The sequence below is a fragment of the Salmo trutta genome, chromosome 3 (genome assembly GCF_901001165.1).
Source record: "Salmo trutta chromosome 3, fSalTru1.1, whole genome shotgun sequence".
Taxonomy (NCBI): Eukaryota; Metazoa; Chordata; class Actinopteri; order Salmoniformes; family Salmonidae; genus Salmo; species Salmo trutta.
In genome coordinates this window covers 54390513-54402719 of record NC_042959.1, presented here as the reverse complement: position 1 = coordinate 54402719, position 12207 = coordinate 54390513, and the positions used below count along the sequence as shown (strand labels likewise).

The window sequence follows — 12207 nt, the reverse complement described above, 5'->3', positions numbered from 1 at the left end:
CGTTCTTCCTTGGGCAGTCGGGGACAAGCACGACTCTCTCTTTCTCGCTCTCTGTCTTTCTCTCTCTCGCGCTGTGCTGCACCTGCTCCCCGATCCCCTCCACCCACTCCTCACCCCTCACCGCCACCTCCTCCCGGCCCCTGTGGCTAGCTGCAGAGATGGCCCGCTGCGCTAATTGAAAGCGACCCTGACTCGTCCTTTTCCCCCCAGGCGCTCCAGCCGATGCCCCATTGTTTTCTTTCACCGGCGGTTGACAACTGGCCTTTTAGCCACGGCGCTCTGCAGTGCAAACTCTGACCCCAGCACTCTGTCCTCGCGACCTAACCCCTCTCCCCCCACAGCCCCTTTCCAGGCCCATGGTGAAATGGAGAAACTGCAGAGTTGCAGATTTGGTTGTTGTTCTGCTTCTAAGGTAAGAATGGTTTGTAAGGTAAGAATTGCATGTAAGTGGATGAAGTTATTTTGATTAGGGTCCATTTATTGGAGCCAGTAACCCAAGAGGTGAAAATGAGACAGTGACGTTAAAATACTTTGAGTGCTGATGATAATAATTCACTACTTTCCCTTTCTTAGCAAGACTCCCAAAACTTTTAAAGGATCAAACATTAAATGGGAACGCTGATACACCCACAAGACAGGCAAATGTGCTTAGATACAATTTCCTTCAGATGGTACCTAGTGGAAAAAAACTGCCAAGTCCCCCTGAAATGAGGCGCGTGAACAGGGAGTTTTCCCATGGCGGTAGGCTGTTCTTATCACCTACACGGAGCAGAGCTGGAGCCCATAATCTAATAGCCTCGCAGCACAGTCATAAATCACCCTGAGAGACTGCATGCTGCAACACACTGACACTTCCAATCTGGCAACCTGTGTCTTTATTAAAGACCACATTATACGGGGGAGACCCCCCCCCTTTCCTCCAACTATCCTCCATTGGAAAAGCATACATCCTGTACACACACACACACACACACAAACGTTAACACACACAAACACACACAGATGCCATACATGCCGTGTAAATGTATGACCTGCGGACTGAGAGGGGGTGGTGAATGCTAGAGTGATGGCTGTAGTCAAGAAGCACATTTCAGTGCATGCGTGTGTATTTGTATGTGCAGAAATGCACACAGTAGGGTTGGTTTTTGCCTGGCTGCCTGCCTGCGTGGGTCCCATGCATGCATTTGTTTCCTTTCAGTCATTTTGACAACTTCATTGGAAAATGTCAATGTAAACATGGATTCTGACAAACAGTAGCAATGTAGGGTCTAAGATAGCCATCTTAGGCTCTCTCGTTTCCTTGTTATTAAATATAATTATAGCACAGTCACACAGAGAAATTACAGCATAGCACATCCAAAATGGAGAGAGAACACTGGCTCAGGGACGTAATAAAACTAAATGAACAGGCAATTATAAGCCATCCCAACCCACAGGTCTAGCTTATCGAACCTGAAGGACCAGCAGGCCTATTATAAAAACATTAACATTTTGAGAAGGAGACAATGGTTTTGGTAACAAATTCATAGCTATTCTGTGCTCTTTCTATCTACGAAAGCTTTCTCTTCAAAGTTCACAGGAATAGTTCACTGTAGACTCACTGAATCTTTGTCAAGACACTAGATCCATCACTCATTGGGGAAAATTAAGCTTATTGTACCTTTACCAACCCTCACAGAGTACAAGTCGCTCAAGTTGACAAAGTGACATTTTTTGAGTTGAACCAACTTTGGTAGAGAAATCTATTAGTGTCTAATTTTAGAGGCAAAGCCGCAAAACTGCTTAAACTCACTGAGCGATGTATGCACCAACAAAATGAAAAATGCAGCTTTCGCTGCCTGCCTCAGTACTCAACCAAAATAGTGCAAATTCCCGAAAGGAGAGAACTCCCAAATTCCCCCCAAATCCGTGTGTACACATTAAGTGCCCCTCTGTTAACATTGCAGGAGGAACATCACCTCCAAACCGAGCCTTACTGTGGAAAGACATCACTGAAGACATGATATTTAAATAGCAGTTGTTATTCTGTTGCAATACACCGTTGAGGAAGTGGATTATACAAAGACAGGAGTCAGGGCTGTTCTTGGGGTTTTCTGTAATCCATCCCACTGTAATATGACCTGTAGTTCTAAACCACAAGAGACACGTCTCAGAGGACCTCTCTCACACACAGAGCTACAGTGTAGATCTTTATTACACCCTGCCATGCTTCAGAACCAGACACCCCCAGTCTCTCTGCCAGCAGACACCTCACCTGTGTCAATACCACACATCCTCCCAGACCCACTGTGGAAACCTGGGCACTGTGCAGTCTGGGCTTGCTGGGCAACTCACAACCAACTGCAGATGTTGCAGAGCCATATCACAGAGACAAACACTCACACAGTGAGTCAAAGTCTTGGCCGGTGTGGTTATCTCCGCTGACGTGGATCGTTGACACAGACGACAGAATCGGACAGGTAATCCTGGATTACAGTCCAGTCGTGTCATATCCTGGATGCCCTTTAGACGTGGGCGTAACCTCGTCCATCCTTCCATCCTCTCTTCTGGTGCCCATCAACGGAGCACCGTGCCCCTGCATAGATGGAGAAATAATGAGCTCTAGTTGCCTTGTCAACGCTGTCCTTTCTACCACCGTGCTCTAAGCTCCCATTCGCCCATTCCCTCCCCACCAGGCTCTTTGTAATCATGGGGATCCAGGAGGCAGATGAGATTTCATATTGTCTGAAATCCCTCAATCTCTGATTGGAAACCAGGAATGGAGCATGCATACCCTGGTTGCATAACTACGTGTGTAGATTGGCTTCTTAACAGCTTCTACCCCCAAGCCATAAGACTGAACAGCTAATCAAAGGGCTACCCAGACCTCTTCTACGCTGCTGCTACTCTCTGTTTATTATCTATGCATAGTCACTTTAATTCTACCTACATGTACATATTACCTCAATTACCTCGACTAACCTGTGCCCCCGCACATTGACTCTGTACCGGTACCCCCTGTTTATAGCCTCGCTACTGTTATTTTACTGCTGCTGTTTAAATATTTGTTACTTTTATTTTCTATTTAACACTTATTTTTCTTAAAACATTGTTGGTTAGGGGCTTGTACGTAAACATTTCACTGTAAGGTGAACCTGTTGTATTCGGCGCATGTGACAAATACAATTTGATTACTTCCACGTTACTTCATGTAAAATGCTCCTCGCGAAAAAAAAACCGCTTTGCCTCAGATCTCAAAGCCATCAACCTGGAAATAACAATGACAATGGATGGCGTGTTTTATATCAGAGGATTTAACTTCTCTGGGCTAATTGGGACGTGACCGTACCACACTATTCAACAGCCAGTGAAATAGCATGGCGCGAAATACAAAACAGCAAAAATCTCATAATTTCATTTTCTCAAACAATCAACTATTTTACACCATTTTAAAGATAAGACTCTCGTTAATCTAACCACATTGTCCGATTTCAAAAAGGCTTTACGGCGAAAGCATTAAATTACATTATTTTAGGACATAAACTTCATAAGAAAATCCACACAGCCATTTTCCAAGTGAGGACATGCATCACAAAAACCAAAAGTACAGCTAAAATATTCACTAACCTTTGATGATCTTCATCAGATGGCACTCATAGGACTTCATGTTATACAATACATGTATGTTTTGTTCGATAAAGTTCATATTTATATCCAAAAACAGCATTTTACATTGGCGCGTGATGTTCAGAAAATGTATTCCCACCAAAACACCTGGTGAATGTGCACATCAATTTACAAAAATACTCATCATAAACGTTGATAAAATTTACAACAGTTATTGAAAGAATTATAGACACACTACTCCTTGACGCAACCGCTTTGTCCGATTTCAAAATAACTTTACGGAGAAAGCACATTGTTCAATATTCTGAGTACATAGCTCAGCCATCGAAGCAAGCTATACAGCTACCCGCCAAGTTCTGGCATCAACAAAACTCTGAATTAGTATTATAAATATTGTCTTACCTTTGCTGATCTTCATCAGAATGCACTCCGAGGACTCCTACTACCACAATAAATTTTATTTTTGTTCGAAATAAACCATATTTATTTCCAAATACCTCCGTTTTGTTCGTGCGTTCAGATCACTATCCAAAGGCATACCGCGCGAGCCCCGTACCAGAGACGAAAAGTCAAATAGTTCCATTACAGTTCGTAGAAACATGTTTACAATCAATCCTTAGGGTATTTTTAACATAAAACGTCGCTAATATTCCAACCGGACAATAGCGTATTCATTCAAGAAGAAAAAGAAGGAGGGGTGCGCTTTCGGGTTCGCGCATCACCAAGTCCTTTGTCCATAGGCAGTCCACTCATTGACTGAGCTCCTATTCTCTGCCCGGTTACAGGAGAATGATGGAAAAACTTTCTGAAGGCTGTTGACAGCCAATGGAAGCCTTAGGAAGTGCAACGTGACCCCACAGACACTGTAGTTTCGATAGGGATTCAAAAGAAGAACTACAATTCTCAGATTTCCACACTTCCTGGTTGGATTTTTCTCCGGTTTTTGCCTGCCATATGAGTTCTGTTATACTCACAGACATCATTCAAACAGTTTTAGAAACTTCAGAGTGATTTCTATCCAAATCTACTAATAATGTGCAAATATTTGACTCTGGGCCCGGGTATTAGGCCGTTTACTCTGGGCATGCTTTTCATCCGAAATCGAAAATACTGCCCCCTATACCTTGACAGGTTAACAGCCCTTTATATTGGGTGGAACGAACTCACCCCGAGCAACAAACATGATCTCGTCCCCAATTGGGTGACTCACTACAGCCAGTTTCCACCAGTAAGCTCACCGCACAATTATCGCTATAGGGCGGTATCCAACCAACTTCCCTAAAGTCATACATCAAAGGGAAGAGCGCATTGGCTTGTAATTATGAAGGTTGGTTTCTGGTTAGGAGAAGTGGTTGACTTTCTGGTTTTGCTTCAAGCCCTCTTAGGTTCATCACTCTACTACATGACTTGAGAAGACACAGTATACCATGACATTTCCTGTGGCGGAGCATTCTGCTCCATGCCCATGTAACAACATGGTGTCAACCACACTCCAAAACAAAAACTTTAAATTCACACAAACTGAAAAGTTGTGTTTTCTCGTGATGAAGGCAGTGTGCCGTGACTAATGAAATGTCTTTAAATGTATGTATAATGAAATGCGTGTGATGTGTTGGTATTACGGTTCAGAGAAACATTTACAGGTTGAGCTTTTCAGCATTCTCAACCTCTAGGTAGCACAAAACGTCCTCATGACATTAACGGTCTACTTCTTAACTCAGCTTCTCTTAAGCCTTTCATACGCATGACAGACCATTTTTCAGACTAGCTTTTCGTATATTCATTGCTTAAGTGAATATTACTTCTAACTGCCTTCACCTTGTAAATTAAACATGACTTTAAAAAAGGTCAAACAGGAATAACTAGCATGGACTTTCTCAATATTTACTCAACCCGTGTCGTTTAAAAAAACTTTTAGAAAGGGAAGTTCTACTAAACCCAAGGGTGTGTGTAACTTCCTCTAAAGTCCCAAAAAGTCATTAGGCTACTTCATACACTTCATCCCTTCAAAACATCCATTGGTGCTTAATGTACTGCTAATTTAACAGTTACTGTAGCAGAGACAGACTTCTAGTTCTGGCAGCAGGTTTGGATTAGCTCATGTTTCTCTCCCCATAACTGACTCATTATTTATATTTGAACCAAAAAAAATAGAATCTGTTCCTCAACAAAAGCAGCTGCTCAAACAAAGAGGAAAAACACATGCCGACATTCAGAATAACAAAATGTCTCTTTACCGAGCTTGGTTAATTAACGCAGCAAGCTAACCTCTCACCCAGTAGAGAAAGAGTTAAAAAAAAAAAAAGAGAGAACTTGCTGAGCAGTGAAATTCTTACTCAAAATCAAATCAACACAAATTGGTACACATCCAGTTGGAAAAGGAGCATGTTTCCAATGTAGGACATGATGGAGTTGGGATGACACTAAAATGCTCTGGGATTTCTCAGAAATTACATTTCCCCAGCCTTGAATATGGAGATGCCTCGTGTTTCAATAGCTGTTGTATTTTATTTTATTTAACTAGGCAAGTCAGTTAAGAACAAATTCTTATTTACAATGACGGCCTACCCCGGCCAAATACCTAACCTGGACAACGCTGGGCCATTTGTGCACCACCCTATGGGACCAATCACGGCCAGTTGTGATACAGCCTGGAATCGAACCAGGGTCTGTAGTGACGCCTCTAGCACTGAGATGTAGTGCCTTAGACCGCTGCGCCACTCGGAAGCCCAAAAACATAGATTACATTTTTTTTTAACTAGATAATCAATTATTTTTTCACAGCCACTATAAACCATTACTCATGAAATGTTTCAGAAAAAAAACAATAACCTCTGACCCTCATGTTCTTGAACCATTGGAGGGTGCACATTAATGACCGCACTACTCTATGTCAACATGCTGTTTGGATGAATGGATGCAGTGAGGGCCAGGGGGCAAGGGGTGGCCATAAACACTGACATGTCGTGGCCTGGCACGAGCCAGTGTTTTGGAAGGAGACTCATGGAAACCAGTGGGACACGGGCCGCCAGGCAGGCCCGCTACAGGACTACTCTGGTCTGCTAATGGTCCTCAGGGTTTGGGGCTGCCAATGTCGGCCCCACTGATGTAAGTGCCAGAAGGACCAGCCTCTTTCCATCGCTCCACCAGAGGAAAAATACTGCAGTCCCGCTGGCCAGCACTGCACAAACACACACCCACTCATAATGATCAAACATACAAACACACGGGCATAGACATAGAATACTGTACACAAAAGGTTGTGTGGATGTATTGCACTTGGAGGAAGAGACTTGCAGCAGAATCTGTACTAACACAAACTAACCCACATACAAAGAGAAAAGCAACTTGACAAACTCACCGTGTACCTGATACTTCAACGGCAAACACTGCCCCAAAAAACTGGAAGCAAGATGGTCTGTTGAGATAGCCTGTTCCGATTCTTGACGTGTTCCCAGCGCATTATGAAAAATTGGTCTCTCTCTTTCGACTGATTTGTATTCAAGCCAGGCAAACGGGATCCCAACAGGAAACACTAAACCTCTCGTGAAGAGAAAGGGGGACAGAGAAACAAGAGTGCAAGAGAGGGAGCAAGCTAAAGAGAAATAAAAGGAGAAAGCTGGAGAGGTTGTGGGGCCCCGAGTGGGCCCCGTGGTGGGCCATTTCACAGTCCCACAGACTGAGTAACACTGACAGGTCAGCTGGAAGACTCGCTGCCAAGAGAAACCCACAGCGGAAAGAGCCAGGCACCAGGCTGCACACACTCACACACAGACCACACCTCCCAGCACAACAAAACAATTTCCTTCTCAATCTGCCACACAATAACTGGGCCGCTGTTTATTGACCTTTTGCATGGGCTTTCATCAGGCAATCAGTTCCCTGCTCCAGGTACAGAAATATCATCTAAGCCCTCTGCCCTCGGCCGTAAACTCGCCACCTTCCAGTTGGATGGAGCTGCTAACCCTGATTCTCCATTCACATCAGGGTATGTCAGGGATGTTGGGCTGCGAGCGCCTACGGGACTGTACGTCTCAGTACTGCCAGCTGTCACACCTTTCAGAGTTGATCAAATCATCATGGTTGACAATGAGATATCATATCCCAATAATTAGTGGAATAACAAATCAATTAGGCGTAATAATGGAGCTGAAAGGCTCCATACACAAGGGGGTCTGAGAGACAACGTCTGAATGCAGCGCACACTGTTTGAGTACTCATACCATGTCCCTTTGATTGCCATGGGAACACACATCATACATTTATGGGGTGAATGTCAACATTGCATATTATGACATTGTGAAATTGCAAGCCACTTTCTGGTCTATGGGACACTGAATCCTTATAATAAATAACAATTTAAAAAAAATAACAATAGGACAGAACTTTAGAAATGATAGAACTCCAGTGTTTCAGCATCACCCCTTCTCAGCGTCAAACTTTTAGCAAAGTTATGGCAACAAGCTTTTGGTTTGACAGTTGACAGCAACACTTGTACGAGCACATCCAAATAAATGACTGAATTATTATCATTCAGAAAGTTCTGTCCTATTGTTTGAAGACTATCTTAGCAACACAAGCTACCTCGAACATACCATCGCTGTGATGCATAGGATCTTCAGCCATGTGGACAAGGGTTTTCTATTTTCAGTTCATTATTTCCATTACCGTCACTATCTGTGTAGCAGGAGAAGGAGCTGTTCTGTTGATTTGGACTCTCGCCATCTCACTCTCTGGGACAGGGGATTAGGCGATGGTTGGCGACGGGGGCTCCATCGCAGTAGAAACCTGCCCGTCCCGCGTGAATAACGGTGACAGTGCGAGTCCCGTTCGACTGACGAGCGGCAGGAAGCCGGGCGGGCAGGCAGCGGCTTATCTGCCAAAACAGCTGGAGTGCTCCGGATCCCCAGCTGTGAGCGCCGCCGCGACTGAACGACCCCACGCAGAGAGACAGACAGAGAGAGAGGGGGAGAGAGGAGAAAGAATGAGAAATAGTGGGAAACAGTATTAAAAAAAAGAGGTAATTGGAAAGCGTGGAGAGAAAAACTAGGTGGGAGGATTCACACTTTCGCTCTACTTTTTGCGCTCCCTCACCTGGAGATTACACTAGCCTTGTTCCGCTGTTCACTCATGGCTTGTTCCACCTCCTCTGCTGCCATTTCAATATAGTCCCAATGTAACACATCCGGAACGCACAGGAATTCCATTTGGGGCAGCGCTCTGTACCAAACTCATCTCCGGAGCCTGTGAAGTGTTGACTAAGCATGGGGGGGCCGCTGTCGGGGAGATGTACTGGGCTTTGTGGAAAGTGTGAATGTGAGACCCAGGTGTCACTTTAATTGAGACTGAGATATCGCTGTAGAAGCAATACAACTGAATTGTGGGTGGACATTTTAACTTTGCAACAATGTATAACCTTACTGAGATAGTGGGGCGAATAGCTTTTGCCTCCAAATAAACCGAAAGTGTCTTATCCCCAGTCACAGCCATAGACACAGAGAGGGTTAAGTCTCCAAACAGCAAAAGAAAAACAGCGGTCTGTCAAGCAGTCTGTCTGCTGCATCGGCACACTGGCTCCTCTTTCTGCCGTTGTAATGAAATTACAGTGGGCCCCGTCTGATTGATGAAAGCGCCATGTCTGCGAGTGCCTCTTTTACATAAAGGAGAGGCTCTCCCGCAGACTGCAATTCATCATCTGACAGGCGGATGGCTCCATTCGTCTTAATTCCCGCCAGACCCAAAAGCAAGGACCCGGGTCGTGCAGCCCTGCCTCAACCTCCCTGTTCGGGTTGGAGAGGGGTTGGTGGGGCTATTAAAAGGAGTTTAACCTTGTTGTTTACTGTCTTAAAACAGCTCAACGTGTGTATGCATTTTTCTGGGTCAAGAAAAAGATGAGACAATACAAACAACAAATGATTACTCAGATCCTGTGCTCTCTACGTATTCCTATGGCAGTCCCTCCAATCTATATGAAGACAGGCCTATACCGCCCAAGGGTTGTGATGAGGGGTCATTGTAATAGGTGCCTATTCATCCATCAGGACCACCCAGACTGCAAGGAACTTTCCCATCCAACATCTGCCAATAACTCTGCCACTTTTTACCACCGCCACACTATACACAGAACTGTCATCCTCCCCAAATAGACTGCCACAATCGCAAGTGAATCCTGATCCAAATACTCACCGGTAGATAGAGGGTAATATGGTGTGACTACACACTACAGTGAATCCTGCTATCCAGGGTAAGAAAAACCCTACCAGCCCAAAAAGAGGAAGTCTCATGTCTTTAACTCTGAGGGTAAACTGCTGGTCAGTGCTGTCCTTACCCTAAATCCTAACCATCACCCCTACCCTAAACCCTTTTCACTTCAATGGAGGGTAGTGACATTCCAAGGATCCCGGATAGCACAGACCATAAACTACCGGCCTTACGCAGTTAAGCTTTGTTTCTTTCACATGTGGCTTGGCCTATGGATGCAGTCTATAACCTACCATGAAAAAACATGGTCATTACATTGCGTGACTGTTTCTTTTGACTCATTTAGTGAATAGAAATGGTGCTTTAGAAATGTGTTTGCCTCAGCAAGTGAGCAAATAGCTCTATTTTTTCTCTCCCTCTTTCATTGTTCTTGGCAAGTCAGCAGGGGTAATTGGCATGCATGCCCTGGCAGTGCACTCGACGAGCCAGGTCTTGAGTTTGGGCACGGAGCACAACGGCTCCGCTATGCCCACGTAATTTGTTTAAAGCTATGATTCAGCTACAGGCAGCGTCCTGTAGGGCTCAACTGATGCAATCCATCACTGCAAATCCATTTCGCTGGGAGAAAACAACCGGTCCACACCGCTCTCCCCCCCACACAACCCCCTGCAGCCAGTTTCCACTCCTTACCACTCCTTCAGAGTAAACAGCAGGAATGAGACAAAGCTAAAGATGGCTGGGAAGTGGCTAACCAGCCACTACCCCTACAGCCATGATTCAAGCAGCCGTGAGAGAAAAACATTGGTGGTGATAAGGTGCTGTGGATGAGGGGGAGGGTTTCAAGGGGATCACATCTTCTCATTAACTTTGGCCAGGCCCGGGGAGCGTGGGAGGGTGAGGTGGAGGGAGGGATTGGTTTAATGAAGACTCCTGCCGTGAGGGTCCGTCTCCCGACTGCGCTGCCCTGTGAGTAAGCTTGGCCAACAGACGGGCTGAGGAATTGATCAGTAGAGACAGTAGAGACCTGAGCAGAGAGGCGAGATAGACCTAGATATCTATCTGCGTGCATCCACGGTTCTAGAAACGAAAACAATGATTTCAGGATCTGCTAATCAACAGTAAAAGGTTGTATTTGAAGTGTATGCGCAGTTGAACTTGAGGGATGAGATTTTTACTCAAGGTGCACCACATCAGAAACACTTCTACAAATTCTTTATCAAAACAGAAAAACATGGCAGACGCAACACCCCAGAGCGCAGGAGACTGATGAATAAACATGTCTGTGCAGGTCAGGTCAGTATTCCCCACGAATGAAGAACTGTCTGCCATTAGGTATCATCCCTGCCCTGGCGCTGTCACTCCGCTGTCCTTCTGAGAGCAGTCCTACTTTCAGCCTCTGTGTGACATCCATCTTTCACAGAAAATACACCCCCCCCCCCCAGTCTCATTCTTTTGTTCAAGGCTCAGAGATGGAACCCGGCAATTCTGTCATCTGCAAAAGCTCAATACCTGCCTGCCGCACTGATAAGCAGACAGGTGCTAGTCGAGGCTGAATACAGCACATGCAGTCACAAGGAGGGCGCCTATTTGTTCCATATAACCCAAGCCGAGCATTTTGATTCAAGCCCTGAGGACAGGGAATATGGCTTTTCTTTGTAACGGCCCAGAATTCAAAGCCTGCTTGAGCGTCCTCTCAGGCTAAAGCTTCCCATATCCCCCGTGTTATTGCAAAATTCATGCCAAAGGGATATAAGGACAGTTGGGAGAGAGTAGAGCATCTGAAAATGTTCATTTTGTTTAACCTATTGGTCATTTCATTGTAGGTATAATTATAGTGTTCCTTGGACAGTGAGCAGGTCAGGTATGCAGGCACTCTCACTTCTGTCACTGTTGAAAACACATGCAGACACAATTATCATAGCACAGAAGGATAAACATGCTACCACAATGCTAATTTGCCTTGTATTGTGAGCTTTTGTCAGTGAAGACAGTGTTCTGGTACCTCATTCTTTGTCCGGACTAGCAAATATGAGATGAATGTATTTTCTATTGACGTCAGTAGATGCTTTTTCTTACATCTCTATGACCCTTTAAAAAAGTCCTTGCAAAGAAACAAGGGCTGCTAGGTGCCCAGATTCAGATAGCTCAGTGGTACTCCCTGGGGGCTCTGAAACCTCTAGCTGTTCAGAGCACAGTCACCATAGTTACTACTGCATGACACTGCTGGCAAATAGACTGACCACAAATGGGGCACATGGGAGGGCACTGCCAAACACGCTAAGGGTCTTCACACACAAAAAGCTAGAGGGCACCAGAATCGCCCTTCTAATGCCATTCAGGGAATGCCAGTTAACGTTAGTTGCCCGAATGCTCTTTTAGGGGAAATGGACAACTACAGGG

The 12207-nt window shown here is 45.0% G+C and overlaps 1 protein-coding gene across 2 annotated transcripts in view; it reads right to left on the bottom strand.

Annotated features, from left to right (window-relative positions):
* LOC115179058 (semaphorin-6D) overlaps positions 1-12207 on the bottom strand; it is a 119649-nt gene that overhangs the window by 70841 nt on the left and 36601 nt on the right. The window contains exon 3 of one of the 2 annotated variants that reach the window (XM_029740379.1): positions 8275-8534. The exons of the other annotated variant lie outside the window; for it this stretch is intronic. The gene's annotated coding sequence lies outside the window, so the exon portion shown is untranslated. The remainder of the gene's footprint in view (positions 1-8274; positions 8535-12207) is intronic. 2 annotated transcript variants of the gene reach the window in all.